The sequence below is a fragment of the Podarcis pityusensis genome, assembly GCF_964106645.2.
Source record: "Podarcis pityusensis genome assembly, chromosome: 10".
Classification (NCBI taxonomy): Eukaryota; Metazoa; Chordata; class Lepidosauria; order Squamata; family Lacertidae; genus Podarcis; species Podarcis pityusensis.
The window spans coordinates 52,183,824-52,202,021 of NC_138035.1; positions in this window are offsets into that span (position 1 = coordinate 52,183,824).

Genomic DNA, 18,198 nt, shown 5'->3' on the forward strand with positions numbered 1-18,198 from the left:
AAAAGATGAGTAGCTTATCATCTTATGGTTCCTGGAAGGAATTTTGAAAGTGTGGTTTCACTTGCAGCATCATGTTTTACGCTTTATCACATGATTATGTATGCTGGCATTTCGAAACCTTTACATACGATCTTTCAGAATACTGCAAATGGGGTGTAAACCTTAAAAAGCCAAGACATCTGTACCGCTGATACAGAGTTCTGCTGATTCACTGCCACAAGATGCTTGCTACTTAGTTATAGCTCTGCGTTTCTCATACAGAGTCCAGAGTAGCTCACAACACTTAAAAAGCAACATAAAAAACAAAGTTCTAACAGTATTTGTTACAAAATATCATAATTGCAACATTTCACACAGATAAATAGGCCCACCGCTGATACTCTCCAAAGGGCCTGCAGAAATTGGACTTCAGCTGTCTCCTGACTGAATATAAAGTGGGAAACAGTTGAACCTGAACTTGGAGGGGGTTCCACAAATGTGGTGCTGCCACTGAGAAGGCCCTGCTATATGGTGCTTCACAGCACCAGAAGCAGGGCAACCCCAAAAAGTTTCAAACTCTGGATTGGTTGGTAATGCATTCAGTACTCCTTCAAGTACTTGGGTCCTAAGGCCTTAACGACTTTCTACACTAGCACCAACAACTTGAAGTACAAGTGTACAACTGTACAAGTTCCCTTAGGATCCATATTATATGATATCACCTCACTGCTCCAAACAACAAATTCCATAGCAGCTGCAGATTCCATGATGCATTCATTTTTATTATTAAATTTCTATCCCACCCCTCCTACAAAGGGAGCCCAGCATAGCCCCACATAGAGCCCATTGCAACAGTCCAACTTGGAGGTTATCAGAGCATTGACTACTTGGATGGTTTTAAAGGGGCAAATTCATTTAGGATAGGACTGTCTATGACTACTGGAAACAACGACTGTATATTAACTCTAAGTTCAGAAGCAGTATTCCTTTGACTACTTGTTTCTGCAGAATACAGAGGGTGAAGAGGGTGCTGTTATACTCATATCCTAATCCCTGTGGGCATCAGGTGGTCCAGGATGTTGTACTGTGGGCTGGGATAGCAAATAGAAACTCTACTCTGAGGCCAGAGTTCTGTTGTCCTGGCATCATAGTACAGCATCAGAGCACATGCATAAAGCCCAAATTCCATCTTTGCTGTCTCTTATGGAAAGGACCAGGGCTGATAAAGATTGGCAGAGAAGCCACTGCCTGCTCAGACAGAGACAGTCAACATCATGCCCTCCAGATGTTTTAGATAGCATCTCCCATCTGCTCCAGCTGGAGTTGCCAGTGGTCGGGGTGATGGAAGTTGCGTTTCAAAACATCTGGAGGGCACGCTGGGTTAGAAATTTGGAAAGATTCTGGCTGTGTTTTTAATAAACATGTAGGAACTGACACCCCCCCCCCCACAATATATTGTTGCAGTGCACATTTGACTATAAGAGCATCTGTTACTGAAATCTGAATCATTTGTTAACTGGAATTTGGTGCTTTGGTTTTTTCCTTCTGATTTTCCAGGAATACTGTTTCCCAGAATATCCCCCCCCCCCCCCATGAACAACTCGTGTTCTTTGTTGTTCATTTAGTTGTCAAAGGATAACCTTAACCCAAAACATTGGTCCATTTTATTTATCTTATTTTGAACTTTATTAAGTAATCAAAATATTTTACAGCAGAACAAAACTCAGCTGGTGACTTGCTATAAAGATTCATAGTGCATGCTTGGAGATTCAATCTACAGCCAGACAAGAAAATAAGATTATTGTTGTCACAGGAAATGAAAACACAAGTAACCATGGATATTGGTACATAATAAACTTGTGAAATGTAGGACTTTGAAATAAAACATGAAGGGAAAAGTCTGTTGTTGTTTTTTTAAAAAAATATCAAAACTCTGAAGAACTATGAACAGCAAGTGCTAATTCTCAGCTGACTCAGGAAGTGAAAATATTACACAGATTGTGGCTATCCTCTTGTTAAGATGTAAAATTGTAAACAACAACAACAACACAGTCACATATGCTGTGTCGCATGTGCATATGAGCAAATGAATATAGATTTATCAGAACTATAGGAATATCTGAATATTTATATCCTCACTTGGTGTGGGCAGAATGTGGTAAGAAGAGTGATGTACTTCAATTTTATTATTACTTTTTACTATTTTAATTTTGTAGGTAAAATAGTAAGGAGTCAAAAGTAAAAGAACAAAAGCAAGTATAGAAAGATATATATATTAGGAGAGAGAGAGGCTGAGAATTGTACTTCATAGAATCATAGAACTGTAGAGTTGGAAGGGACCATGAGGAGGAATCTTTTGCGAAACATGGGGCTCTAACCCACAATCCTGACACTCAAGTCATAATAATAAATGCAGATAACATCCTCAGGGTGGGGATGGAGCTGACAATTATCAGTATTGAAACAGGAGGGAGAAGAAACTTAATGCTTTCCTCTTCTATTGTGGTCCTGAGGGGATTGCCTTGGCATCAGAGATTCTGTACAGTGGTAGGTAAAGGTAAAGGGACCCCTGACCATCAGGTCCAGTCACGGCCGACTCTGGGGTTGCGGCGCTCATCTTGCTTTATTGGCCGAGGGAGCCAGTGTACAGCTTCCAGGTCACGTGGCCAGCATGACTAAGCCACCTTGGGTTAAATACGCTTCAGGTTACATATGCTTCAGGTTACAGACTCCGCTAACCCAGAAATAGTACCTCGGGTTAAGAACTTTGCTTCAGGATGAGAACAGAAATCACGCGGTGGTGGCGTGGCAGCAGGAGGAGGCCCCATTAGCTAAAGTGGTGCTTCAGGTTAAGAACAGTTTCAGGTTAAGAACGGACCTCCAGAACGAATTAAGTACGTAACCAGAGGTACCACTGCGCTGCACAAGGCACAGGAGGCACAGAGAGTTTGAGATGTTTGTGGTTAATATAAAGCCTCTGTTTAGTTGGGAACAGATTACTTGAAGTTGTGATAATCCCGGTAGACTTCCGGGGTGGCGCCATCGGCAATGGCGGACTCCCTCTGAACTGGAGGGACTAGCTCCGCGGGAAACGGGTCTTCTCCGCTACGGCGAAGCGGGGACCCTTTCAAAAATCACAGGCGGATGAAGCCTGTGACCATGGGACTCGGCGGGCACCTTTAGCGCCCCCCCCAACTCGCTAAGGAACCCACTAACGGGCTCCAAAGTGAAGAGGGGGAAGTGGCGCGGTGCTGTGAGTCAACTGCTATTTCCGTGGAGCGAAGTTTCCCCCCTAGAGGGAGACTGTGAAACTGTAACCAACTCCAGGGAGCCGGCAGCTGTTTACAGATTACAATCATGGGAATAGGCATTTGACCTTGCAGGACAATGTATTCAGAAGCTTTGTTGTGTGCTTTCTACAAAACAAATGCCCTACTGGAACAGTTACATGAGAAGGTGAATTTGATGACGACTTTGACTATAAATTTTGAACAGGCAGTGGGAAATTTTGAACAGACAGTGGGAAAATATGTGGAGCCCACCCAGGAATTAAATCAGGAGTGTGTCCTGACAGAACAGGCCCAACAGGAATATGAGCTTTCGGATTTGACAAATGAACTTGGAAAAAGCCAGATTTGGAAAGAAAAAGTTTGGTTTGGCTTGGAAATGGAGGGCTGGATTGACCCCCCTATGCTGGGATGTTTGGACTTTTCAAATCTGGCAATGGGCCGTGAGATGTTTGGGATTGTGGGGGCTCTTAATTTTGGAGGGTCTTTGAAACATGCTTTTAAACACCATATGGAATTCAGTGCTGAATATGGAAAAGGGGCTGATCTGTCGAGAAGGGTTAAAAATATTGCCAAGCTGGAGTTACCACGAGCAGAAGACAAGGGAAAATACAGTTACAAATATGAAGAAGAGCTGCGAAAGGGACATGGAAGAGACTTGAGGGCCTCGGATATAAGGTTGCCAGGTTAATGGGCCAGATCGATGGGATAATAAGGACTGACAAAACCCGGAACCAGGAGGAAGGGATGTTGGATGAAGATTGGATCTGTTTGTATTTCTTTTTTCTACCATTAGAACTGTTTTATAAAATTGATGAATGTCAGAAAAATGTTGGAATGAAATTACTCGGCTTTAGTAAAGATGTTTAAAGAATTATGAAAGAATATTATGGTTATGAGAAGTTGGTAAGGATAAGATTTAAGTTTTAAGCTTTAAGGTTTATTTTCTTATAGAAAGATAAGATTAAAACTGTTTAGGGTAATGTAATGACAGAATATTATGAAATATGGAAAGGATTTGCTGGGATAATTAATAACTAGGATACAAAGAAAGGGAGGAGGAGGAGGTCAAAGAAAGAAGGTAATGACAGTTGAGGATTCGAGAATAATGAATTTGTTTTTAAATGTTCTTAAATTGTATTTTTGTTTTTTTCCTGTCTTTTTTTCTTATTTTTGAATTTGTATTTTTATTTTGTATTTTCTTCTGCTTTTATTTTATGTTGTAACACTTTGAAAATTTCAATAAATATTTTATATATAAAAAAAATGAAGTTGTGATAATCCCTTCACATGCACGCTAATACATGAGGCAACGTTAAGTGACCTCCTCAGGCAGCTGGATCTACAAGGGCAGCAGATCCTGATGCAGATCATAGAATCATAGGACTGTAGAGCTGGAAGAGACCATGAGGATTATCTAGTCCAACCCACTGCCATGCAAGGATCCTCTGCCCAACATGGGGCTTGGACACATTACCCCGAGATTAAGAATCTCATGTTCTACTGACTGAGATACTTTTATTTCCCTCTTGTTCCTGATGTAGATCTTCACCCACCCCTTCTTCTTTGGTGAGGAGGGGGGCACTATTTTTTGGTTCACCTCAGGTGCCAAAATGTCTTGGGCCAGCCCTGCCATTGCTGGAGATGCAATGAGACTGAGGATACATTCTATCATATGTGGTGGACCTGTAAAAGGGTAAAAGAGTATTGGGAAATAATTCATAATGAATTGAAAAAAATGCTTAGAAGTACTTCCCCCCAAAAAACCCAGAGTCCTTGCTGTTGGAGATAATTCAGACAGAAATTCCCAGGTGTCAAAAAAGGTTATTTATGTAAGCCACTACTGTGGCCCGTGTTTTGTTTGCCCCAAAATGGTAAACAAGCAAAGCCCCAACTAAAGAAGAATGGCAACTTAATGATGGAATATGTACAGCTTGTGGCAGACCTAACATATAGAATAAGAAAACAAGAAGAACATACATTTAAAGAAGATTGGAAAATGTTTATTGAATATATGGGGGAAATTGTGTACATTTGAAAACGTGGGCAGCATTAAGATAAATTCAACAGTGTAAATAAGATTTGATGGATGTAATAATGGAATACTGAATGGTTTAGTTTATGTAAAATATGCAGAGATTTATGTTATGCAAAATGAACTATGGAAAGAGAAGAAGGGAAGTCATTGATATTTTAAGATTGTTTAAATGCATATTCTAAAACGTAAAACAGAAAATTTAATAAAAAATATAGGAAAAAGATGAGAGTTAATTAAACCACTTATTTATCTTGAGAATTTTAACAATTTTAATCAAGAATTCAAGCTGCTGCAATTTAAATCAGTCCATTCTGACTGTAGTGGTGGCAGAACAGAACCATCATGGCTGGTACCCAATGATAGTCCAATGGTGACTTTGTCTAATCTCTTTTGAAGCCATCCAAGTTGGTGGCCATCAGGAAGAAAACTCTTTTCATTCAATAAACCTAAATTCCATGCAAGTATCTTTGGACCACTGCCTAGTTCTGCATAAATCCTGGAAGTATTTCCGTAGTGCAAGCCTATTCACAGAAGTATGACTTTCTATTTCAATGTGTTTAGGAGTAAAGCCTTAGTTGGCTTGACAGTGTGCCATTTTAGGAACCTGGGAACAACTAGGAAAGGCAATTACTAACTCTGGTGGGTAGTAGTAATGGTGAGGCATTTTTAAATGTTATTCATTGCAAATAGAAAAATATCATGGGACACAAACAAGCAGTTAGAAGGCTAATGTCTAATTCTATCTTTTTTCACAATCCTGCCATTTATAGTGGTATAAATAATGACTGCTAAATTAATCACGATTGGCATTAAATTGATGTAATATTATTCGGCTCACAGCTGCTACACAACCAGCTGGAGATGTGATCTTTCTACAGTTGCATACCCCTACCATTTCCCCAGATGTCAGAAGATGAAATGACTGAACAGGCATTTCAGTGGGAAGTGTAGGTGTTCAAGGCTGAAATCCTATACCAGTTTATCTAGGAGTAAGCTCATTGCAGGGCAGGGATGCGGGCGGCGCTGTGGGTTAAACCACAGAGCCTAGGACTTGCCGATCAGAAGGTCGGCAGTTCAAATCCCTGTGATGGGCTGAGCTCCCATTGCTCGGTCCCTGCTCCTGCCAACCTAGCAGTTTGAAAGCACGTCAAAGTGCAAGTAGATAAATAGGTACCGCTCTGGTGGGAAGGTAAACAGCATTTCTGTGTGCTGCTCTGGTTCGCCAGAAGCAGCTTAGTCATGCTGGCCACATGACCCAGAAGCTGTAGGCCAGCTCCCTCGGCCAATAAAGCGAGATGAGCGCCACAACCACAGAGTCGGTCACGACTGGACCTAATGGTCAGGGATCCCTTTACCTTTACCTTTAAGCTCATTGAACTCAATGGACTTCTGAATACCAATGTATATAAGCTACTTACATCTGACAATCCGTGGGAGACACACACAAAAAAAGGTGCTTTGTAGCCATGAACTCTCGTGCATAAGAGTGTGACCTTGGAAGTGTTTGGTCAAACTCTCTTCCCATCACCAAACTTACTAGGATAACTTAGAGCCAAACTACGGGATATATTGTATTGTAATACATTACATTACATACTTATAGACTGTACTTTCGTAAAAATGTAGCAAGATGGTATACAGCATAAAAATAACAACTTTACAATATAATCAATAGAAACATCAATAAATACTAGTTGAAAAAAATAAATTTACATTTCAGAGGCCTGTTTGAATAACCTTATTTTTCAGAAGATGTCTAAACGTAGGCAGGAATTATTTCTGCTGAACCTCTGCTGGCAAGGGGTATCACGGGACAGGACCTGCCACGTTAAAGGTTTAGTCCTTAATATTTAAGACATAGATTTGCCCCTTAATATGCAGAATTTCTAAGTGGAGTACATAAAAAGAAATCATACAAAGAATAAGAGGAATTCAAATCCATAAAAACAGAAAGCTACCTTAAAATTACTTCTGAAATAGAAAAGTCTTCATCAGGCACCTGACGTTCAACAGGGAGGAGGGGTCTGTTTAATTCAGTCAAGGTAAAGGTAAAGGGACCCCTGACCGTAAGGTCCAGTCACAGACGACTCTGGGCTTGCGGCGCTCATCTCGCTTTATTGGCCGAGGGAGCCAGCATACAGCTTCCGGGTCATGTGGCCAGCATAACTAAGCCGCTTCTGGCGAACCAGAGCAGCGCACAGAAATGCCGTTTACCTTCCTGCCGGAGTGGTACCTATTTATCTACTTGCACTTGATGTGCTTTTGAACTGCTAGGTGGGCAGGAGGGAGTTCCAAAGGATTGCTGTTTTATTAACTGTACAACAATAAGTATTAAAAGCATCAAGTTGTGTTCTACAAACGCTGCTAAATTTTTGTCAAAGGGGAATATTGCAGTGCATTTCCAGAAACAAAGTGGAGTGGTACTCAACTTTCAAAGCAGTCAAAAAGGCTTTCTTATATCATAGACAACGTTGGTTTTGAAATTATGTTGAGGTGGTGTCTAAAGCTTTCATGTTGAAGCTGCTGGAGCCCACCAGAAACTGCATGACTCCAGGTTCACCAATAGACTTTTTGGATATCTAAAAACTGTTGTGCACACCACACAAAATACTCAGTTCACAGGAGGAGGCAAATAAAGCACAGACCAAAAGAAAAAAGAAAAAAGCAGGCAACATCCCCAACTAAACAACCCCCCCAAAAAAGAGCCAACAAGCCTTTTAAATAAATAAATAAAGGGTCATTTTAAAAATGGAAGGCACCAGGTGGGTGTTGGAGAACACTAGAGATCCTACATGCACCTTGGGGACCCTAGCTGTAGACAAACTCCATGAGTCTTCTCTAGTCTGCTCGGAAGACTTTAGAACTGAGCTTTCTAGCAGCTAAGGCTATATGAAAATGTATTCTCAACTGATTTTCAAAGTAGTTGAGCAATCTATATACAGACACTCGCTGCTTCATTTTTGAGACCTGGAGATATAATGCGCACATCCCCTGCAACAGGAACACAGTAAAATTGCATCTATATCAGTTTCTGACACATCTGGATAGTAGTAATTACTTCTGTAACTTAAAAGTAGAATCCATAAAAAATGGATTATTTCTGCATGCCGCAAGACTAAAATCAGTCTTCCCTCTGTCTCCAAAGCTATCCTTTTAGCTGTACTGTTCTCTGCAGACTCTACAACACCCGCCAAGCATATATTCATCACAGTCACTGCCTGAAGGGATGCTCACAGCAGAGCACCCTTTTGACTGAGCCTAAACATCACCATTAGACAATAGCACCATCTTCTGCCAATGCATTGCTTTTTCATTTTTGGTAGCATGTGAGCATGTTAGTTAAACAGGCTGCAATATACCCTGGGACAACCGGCACGGTGTCTTTCTGGAGTGACTCTATGGGATCAGAGTTGGAGGTGGCTGTTTTTTGACCTGCATGGTCACTATGAGAGAGTGGTGTTGGGTGACACCTGCTCAACCTCCTTGGCTTTGAGGCCATGGGGTGCCATTATTCCCCAATGCTGTTTAACATGTATATGAAGCCATTGGGAGTGGGGGATTTGGAACAAGGTGTTATGCTGGTGACACCCCCCTCTGTTTCTGTTTCAGCTGAGTCAGGTGAGGCTGTGGAAGTTCTAGATCAGTGTAGTAGGAGCTCGATGAGGACCAATAAGCTGAACCTGCATCCTGACAAGATGGAAGTTCTGTTGGTGGGTGGTTCCTGGGTTCAGGAATTGGGAATATGTTTGTTCTGGGTGGGGTTGCACTCCCTCTGCAGTAACACTTGCATAGTCTTTGGGTACTCACCAAGGCCTTTGCTGGGGTTTCATTCCAGGATGGATGTGCATTTTTACTGCTTAGTTGTAATTTATCTGCCTTCCTGTAATCTGATTGTGCAGTTTACATGGATTTGTAGTTCATATTTTAACCTGTTTATATGTATTTGTATTTTATACCACAGCCTGCTCTGGAATTGCATTTGCAATGAAGAAGAAAGGTTTTAAATAATGATACAAATGCCATCTTTGCTTTGTTCAGCACAGAGTTCAGGATAGCACGGCCAGCCCTAGCTTTTGGGAGAATGAGAAGGCTGCCTCAGATTTTGTGTGTCATGAGAGCAAAGCAGTTTGTTAATTTTTTACTTGGTTATAATTATCATATTTTACTCCCAGGTAGAGCTGCTGGTGGGATTTTCTGCCCTCGATGCCAAAGTAACCTTGGGTACTTTCAGGAGTGGCAGCATTATTTACTGTCTCATCTCATGAAGCAAAATTATTTGGGCCAGACCTGCAGGGTAGGTTAGCTGCATGACATTTCAAGAAAATTAAAGTCTCCATATTACCGAACATAATACTACAACTATAGGACAAGCAAATGAGCTTGGAGCATTCTAAACTACTTTAAAAACTGTGTCTTTAAATACTTTTTTTTTTTTTGAAGACAGAAAATAGAATTGAAATCTGATCTGCAACAGTAGGCTGACAAACAGCCGTTCTAATAGAGATGCTGTATCAGTTTTACAGCAGGTCAGGGCATCATCATTTTATGGCGGAGTTAATATGAACATGCCACAGAGAAAATGATGTTTGCTGTCCTGAAACAACCTGAATCGACAGGGACAGAACGTGATTATTTTGCTCTCTAGGCTAGATTTAATTCATATAATCAATTCAGGGTTCAATTTCTTTTTCCATAGCCATAGCTCCGCCTGGCCTTAAGCAATTTTTCTACTCATCTTATCAATCAGCCCTCAGTGTTCATATTCATAAAAGGTCTACATGTCCCTGGACCCTGGAACAGGAAGCTAATAATAGCAACCCTGATTTATCGTCAAGAGGAGACTGCAATGTATTAAGAGTTGGTTATTAACTACACAGATCAATTGGCCAACATAGATGCCATCATTAGCTCATCGTATGTTATTTTTTTTTTGGTAAATTTGCAAAATGAGGCATTAATTTATAAGTAAGCACTGTTTAATATTCTCCATTCCAACCAAGTTTAATTATACATTAGTCATAAATTACACATGGGCTCATAATATTTCCAATTTATATCTGAAGCACAATAGAGCCCAATGGTAGCTCAGAAAAGTCACATCATCAGAAACCTAATAATTTCTTGGCAATTTCCCTGGATCTGTAAGAAGATCCATCAGCCTTCGAGAATGAAGTTATAGCATGGTACAGAGGCTGTCATTTCCCATTCTTAAGAGTCTTACATAGGAACCAAAATATACTTCAGAAGTTATATTCTGTCCCTGCTCCCAGGAGCTGTTCCCAGGATGATAACTGCATCATGCACACTGACCTACCAGTTGATGCCTACCCTTAGGCTGTCAGGGAACCACTCTGGGAGGCTTCAAATTTCATGTGGTTATTCATAACCAAATCTATACATTGAGCTTTAATTATCCACAAAAGTTTGCAGACTCTCTTTGCATTCTGGGCAAATCCTTTGTTTCAAAGGTGAGTGTCCTTTGTGGATACTGTTGCCTTATGAGGTAATTGAAAGCTGCTAAAATATATTGCATTTGGGTTTGGGTTGGCAGATTCTTTTTGGGTGTGTGTGTGCAGTATAGACTACAATTCTATATCCCTGAATCTACATGTATAGGATTGCACTGTTCATGCTACGATTATCCAAGAGGGAGCCTTTAAAGCTGTGAATCTTGCCTCCCCTGACTGAAATATATTTGCTCTCTTCTCTCACTGAAATTTGAAATCTTATCCTTTGGTTCCGTATGCATATATTTTTTGCATAAGCTTAGTTCATAGAACAGTTCTTGTGTCTGGTTACCTCTCCTTGACCAGAGAGATAGGAAAACTACTGGATTTTCCTAACCTGTCAAGTTAGCTAAAGGATTACTCAGACCAAGTGAATTTGGGAACCCAGGAAGATGTCTTATGCCGACTCAAATTGGTACATAGTCTATTGAGCTCAGGATTGTCTACACTGACTGACTGCACCTCCCCAGAGTTTCAGACTGACATCTTCAGTCAATTCTGGAGATTTCTTGGAAGTAAACCTGGTATCTTTTACATGTAGATCATGTGCTTTTCCACTTTGGTCTTGACAATCCTATTGTTCAGCTTCTACTGTTCTGTTGCCAAACATTAGCCAGAGTGGCCACCACAGTGAAGAACATCATCTGTTCCAGTCTACTTACACTCAAAACAATAAAGTATGTTTTATCCAATTGTGTTATTCTAATTTTAAATTTCTCTCCTGTTTCTAGAGATTTAACACATAAATACTTCAAATACTTCTGATTTCCATTAGAAATTTTCCATGAAACAACAGAGTGCTTCTAAATAATGAAGAAGCCTGTAATGGGTATGAGTTACTCGTGCATAAACTGGTGCCTCTCTAGGCTAATTTGCCTTGTTAAACCTTTCTGACTGCACAGCCCTTTCTCATCGTGGCTGCCTCAGTCGCTGGCAGAATCCGTCAGTGGGCGTTTCTTGAACCTCTTCCAACATAAAAGTTGTTTGACACCCAGTCTCCTCCTCCTCTCACTGCGCGGGAGTCTTCTGCGCAGGGAGGGCGTGGGTAGCGGAGGACCTGTGCCCTCCTCACTGAGGTCCAGTGAAGAGTCCTGGAGCCCTCTCTCCGATTCCCCCATCTGCCCCCCTTTATCCCTGGTGTTGCGCTGATTTGCTTCCCCCTCTACTGAGCTGTTTCTCCCCCTGCTGCTGGGTCCTTCGCCAGCATCATCTAGGAGCCTCCACTTCGCCTCTCGCTCCGATGTCAGTTCCCTGACAAAGCCCATGCTGTAGACCAGTGTTTCTCAAACTTTTTCTGACTGTGGCCTCCTTCTGACCTTGTTTCCTTCCTGTGACCCCCCTCTGTCCTGCCAGTAGAAAGCTGGGTATTTAAATGTTATACTTTAAGTATTTCTCCATTAATGTGGCAATGTGACCCTTGTTCTTGATGACCAGAAACAAGCTTTTTTTAATATATCCGGTTCGATTGATGTGAGGGATAACCGAAGATCACTTCTGTCCATTATGTTAAGGTCATTCCGCGTTAGGCAGAGTAAATAATTCACATGACTGAAACCTAATTCTACCAAATACAAAGTAGGAAATGCCATGAAAAACCATTCTGATTTATCCCAAAGCTGTGGATACCGGTACTTTTTTGAGATTGTACTCTATCAAAAAATTGTGTTTTCTTTACTGAAAGTTACTCTGATTGCTCTGTAGCTCTTTGAGGCTTCTTGCAAAGAAACATGAACATCAGCAGCATTCACAGCAAATGGATCAACTACCCAGTCCAGATTATCATGGAAATAAAATTCCATATTGTTATAAAGCTGCTTCAAATGATTCACATACAAAATTATTTCATCATCTTTCAATTCATCACTAACTGCTGCAAATTCTCTGTGGCTGCCTAGTCTTGTGCCCCGGCCCCCCATTTATGCGATTTTCACCTGTGGCCCCCAGTTGAGAAACACTGCTCTATCCCTTTCACACATACCAACTCCTTTCAATCCAAACTAACCATTTATGAATAAAAAGCTTTCTACGTTTTACCAAAATGTGTGAAATTTAAATATTGACTTGCACCATCGTACATGAGCTTCATGAACGCTGCTAAATAACAGTGATTAGGTACTTATTTTCTGCTGTAATTTGATAACTGTAACACTCTTCCCCAAAGCACACCATTGGGATAGGGAAAAACGATTCATTTTCTTATTGTTATTCCTGCCAGCAACCTATACTAAAATTGTATTTGAAGCCTCTTCTCTTTAGCAATCTTTCCTGGAGCAAGGTTATACTAGGTGAACTTCTGATGTATTTTTCTCTCCTGGAAATCTTTAAGCAGAAAGCTAATTCATTATTGGAAGTGAATAGGCAGAGGAAAGTACCTCCTTATGTATAGTGAACATAGCTTCTACTATCCAAATTACAGCCAGGCAGATCAGATCATCTCTCTCTCTCTCTCTCTCTCTCTCTCTCACACACACACACACACACACAGATTGGGACTGTAACTACTGTTTATTACCACCCACCCCTTATAGTGGAAAAAATAAGAATGTACAATGATACAGAGAATTGAGGAAAAGAGACAACTACAGTTGACGTACCAAACGTGGGTGAAAATGGACAGACAACATAGCTAATAGGTATGAGGAAACTTTGTCATTCGAAAAGACCCTCCAGCTTTTCCACACATTAGAACATGTGATCAAAAGAAGAACGAAAACTACAATACTTCACTTTGTTAATACAGATGTCTAATCTGGCAAAATTGTGATAGAAGCCCTTTGCATTTGTTAAGCTGCTTGTCTGTACTGAGCCCATGTTCAGTCTTCCTTCCTCTTTACATCAGCTCCCTCTTTCTTCTACTATTCTTTTTAAACCCATTCAATTTACTTTTAAACACCTCAGTTCTCTAGTTCCTGCTTCTCTCTCTATTATTCTGCGCTGTCTACATTCCTCTGTCATATTGTTGGAGCTTGCGGTGGCATCCCAAGTGGCAACAAGATCAGAGCTCAAGCATCAGGAGGGAAGTAGTCAAGGATGGGGAAATTGTGGTCCTTCAGATGTTGTTGGACCTCATCACTCATCAGCCACAGCCAACATGGCCAGTGGTCAGGGCTGATGGAAGTTGGAGTCCAGCAACAAATTCCCCTTCTCCTTCCCCTATCTACCAAAGACCACTCATTCTGTTTACACTTGGAATTTGCTGACAGTTAACTTTGAGTTCTTTTTTGTTTACTTGCTTGCTCTAGCTGTTCCTGTTCCTGAAATTATGTGTTACGCTTTACAACTACCTGGATGTTTTAATCATGGTTATTTATTGATTTTAATCATGTTTATATTGTGAACTACTTTGAGATTTATAACGTATAAATAAAAAATGGCATATCCATATTTTAAAACAAAGCCAAGGAAACATTTGAATAGAAATACAGGAAACAAACCCATGCGAGACATGTGAACTTCAACAAAGGACACTGCTTAATATATTCACTGATCATCCTATTGCAAATGAAATTGGTAGAAATTGTGGTGGTGAGAAGGTGGTGGATTAAGCAAGGGTGACATCCAATGAAGTCTTTATGGGGTAGCGAAGGGCATGTGCATTTAAAGAACTGTGGAGTCTTCACAGTAGTACAAAAAGAAATCAGCAGGAATAGTTGAAAAGGTAAGGAAAGATAACAACAACAACAACAACAACAACAACAACAATTTATTTATACCCACCCATCTGGCTGGGTTTCCCCAGCCACTCTGGGCAGCTTCCAACAGAATATTAAAATACAGAAGAGCAAAGTGGGTTTTTGTGTTATGCAAAATAGCATAGAGTGGAATGCAGCAGGGTCCTGGAAGATCAATAGGCCCCAAACAAAAGCATTGTGAAAGACCAAGATGTTTGTGTCAGGAATTTGGTATATATAACACAGTGCTGCTATGCAGCTTTAAGAATTTATGATAAAATTCATTTTGCCCCAAGGTACCTGCTGTTTGTCCCCATGGTAAAGAGAGGCTGTAGCTTCCTTCTGGTGGCCTCTCACTTCCCTCTAGTTAAATACATTGAGGTAGATGCAAACTCTTCTGCTTAGGAGCACCCCTCCCAAGGGGGAATAGACGAGATGCCCAAGTCTGAGTCGAACCTCTGATGGCATGAAAGTGCCACAAAGTTTATTTTTAAAAATAAAGATCTAGTCACACTAGCCTTCAAACACCAGCAGCTTTTCTCAATTCCCTGAGGAACAGGTCTAGCTATCATAATTATATTTTTAGGACTAACCCTACTCTTGTGCCCATAATTTGTTTTAACCTTTTTTTTTAATATTGTACTTTTAAATTGCTGTATCCTGCGCTGGGGCCATATGGTGTGGGGCAGGGAAGAAACTGAAACAAATCATTATTATATTAGAGGAAATTGCTTTGCAGAAATGCGTACATTGGGAAAATTATACAACAAATGTGTATATTAGGAGAAATTTGCATTAAAATGCTGATTAATTTTCATGAGGAACACACACACACACACACACATTGATGCAGAAATGTGGAAAACTGGACTTAAATCGGAAAATTGAAAGAAACTGTGAGGGGGTGGGGTGAAAAGCCATTGTGGATGAGAGTAAAATTCCTTACCAACAGTGTTAACCAGGAGGCATTGACAGCTGCAGTGGGGGCTTCTGAACTGGGGGTGGGCTGGGAAAGTTTCCCCTTGCTGCTGAAGAGTCAAAGAGGGAAATCAGGAAGGTAGAAGAACCTTTTGAAGGTTCTCACCAACATGTCCCTTGGTGAGATCCCACTAGGCCACATGAGATGCAGGGCCTGCTGAGATCTTGTAATGTCAGGGACCGTGCTGAGGAGGGCTGCACTGAGGAAGAATGGTGGGAGCCACCCCCTCCTCCTGATCCTGAATCTTCCCAGGAGCAGGAGGACAGTATAGATTTGGAACAGTGGTTTGCAGAGGGGCATAGTTCAGAAGGCAGAAGCTGGGAAATACTGGATGGGGAACAGCTAGCAAAAGAAACACTGGAAGAGAGGGGGTTAACAGATTCACAGTCTCAGGACAGCATTCACCCCCCCTTCTCCAAAGTCACAGAGAGCTCAGAAATTGGCAGAGCAGAAAGCACGGAGGGTACAAACTCTTACAAGACGTAGAAGTGACGTAGATTAATAGGGATAGAAGGGGGTGGGATCCTTACTTAGGAGCACCACCATTCTGGTTAGAGGCTATCTTTTATCCTTTTCTATGTTTATTAAAGAAACTAACTGGTAAGAATTCCCTTTCATTTGATCTGCTCATTTACGGCCACGGGGAAGGAAGTCGATTCCCCAAAGCCTTACAAGTAGGGGGTGATGCTCCTCTCCATAGTCCTGCCATGGTCACCATCACACTCCAGCAGATGATGTTGTCAAGCTCACGGGGCCACAGTTGCTGAGAAAAATAAACTGGGAGATCCTTCACAGCAGACACTGTTAGTTTTTAAATTAAGATGATTTGAATTAATTTAGAATCTAGTGTCTGAACATGCTTTTAGAAAGCATTCACAACTGAAATAATGATGGAACTTTTTGCTTGTGTTTTAAACCGGTAAGATAAGATTTTGACACAACAACTGCACTCTTCTGCTACTTCATTAGAAATGTTTTTTCTCTTTCTCTTTCTTTTTTTTTTAGTCAAAATGAATTTTTTTGAAAGCAAAGGCTCCAGTCTATCTTTTATCAATCAGATCAACTTGTTTGCCAGCCTGGTGTTCTATCATCTCAGGAACATCGCAAGGATTGTGATATTACCTTTCCCAGAGGGGAGCTGAATTGGTTTTATTACTTCCTGTCTGAGTTACTACTAATCTCTTTTTTGGAGTCGTTCCAATAGGAGCAATGTTTCATTTGAGATTGACACATTGCACTACGTGTTTTTGTGCGTTTTTTCAAAACCCACGTGCAAGTTTTTGAGATGTCTTTTTGAAGTCATAACATAGATTCCCTGGTTAAAAACAGAGATTTATTAAAATTCTTACATATGTTTGAAAAATTGCATAGACCTGTCATCAGTTCCCAATACAGTGGTACCTCGGGTTACAGACGCTTCAGGTTACAGACTCCACTAACCCAGAAATAGTACCTCAGGTTAAGAACTTTGCTTCAAGATGAGAACAGAAATCGCACAGCGGCAGCGGGAGGCCCCATTAGCTAAAGTGGTACCTCAGGTTAAGAACAGTTTCAGGTTAAGAACAGACCTCCATAACGAATTAAGTTCTTAACCCGAGGTACCACTGTATATAACTTTGAAACATGGGAAAGAAATGAGAGTCACCTTACAACATATGTGTTTGCTCTTGACACCATCATTTTATCATTATTACTGTGTGATCATTCACAAAGCGTAACACTTCAGTTGCATTTTCTGGGAACATTCCCACCCCACCCCCACCCCCACCCCCAGTCTTGCAAACTAAACCATCATATTCTGTTAATTTGAAGTGGTTTCTGCCTGCCTCACATATCAGATGACAGTTGCTGTGATGTACTGCTGTGAATCTCCCTCTAGCAATGGACGGCCTTTGAACAGATTTTCTTTGGCGGTGCAGAAGGAAAGGGAAGGACATAAGGAAAATCAAAGGAGGAGAGATGAGGGAGACATGGAATTTAAATGAGAAGAATGTGTGTTTTTAGTTTTAAAAACACTGTTCTGATCTGAGGTTGCGAGAAGTGCTACAAATTAAGAAAATCTGAAGTCCTCCTTAGGCGAGTTCCCTCATCCAATTTGCAATCACACATTGAGGATAACTGAGCTGGACTACACTGGTTGCCTGATGGGGCCCAGCCCCACTGACATGTCTACTGCCAGCCCCACTCACTTCCATCCAGGCAAAGAGAGACGTAGGGTCTCTCTGGGACTCTGATTGTGTAGGGTTCAAGATCATGAAGAGAGCTTCTCAATTGCAGATATTACCCCTGTGTGTTGGTGTACAGGGGGCGGGGCTGGCAAGGGGACACAATGGGGCAGAGGGGCCCACACATCACAGCACAGCACTCCTCATGTGTTTTGACTTATATACCAAAAAAGGCATATCAGGAATTCAAGAACCGTATTGTCACACCCACTCATTCAACAATCAGACTCTCCTTGTACCCATCACATCAGTCCATCCACCCAATTCTCACTTCCGCAAAACACCTGGGGTAATACAACTCCACATCTCTCCACCAACACACTCACCCTGTGGCTGGTGTGTGTGTGTGTGTGTGTGTGTGTGTGTGTGTGGCACAGCTCTCAACAAACTTGACCCTCACAACCTCACAGGGAGCATAACTGTAAATCATATGAGGGAACACCTGAAAAGTCTTTATGCATTCTTCATATTTGACAATAATAAGGGGATGTGTTTTGATCACCACAGGCTGA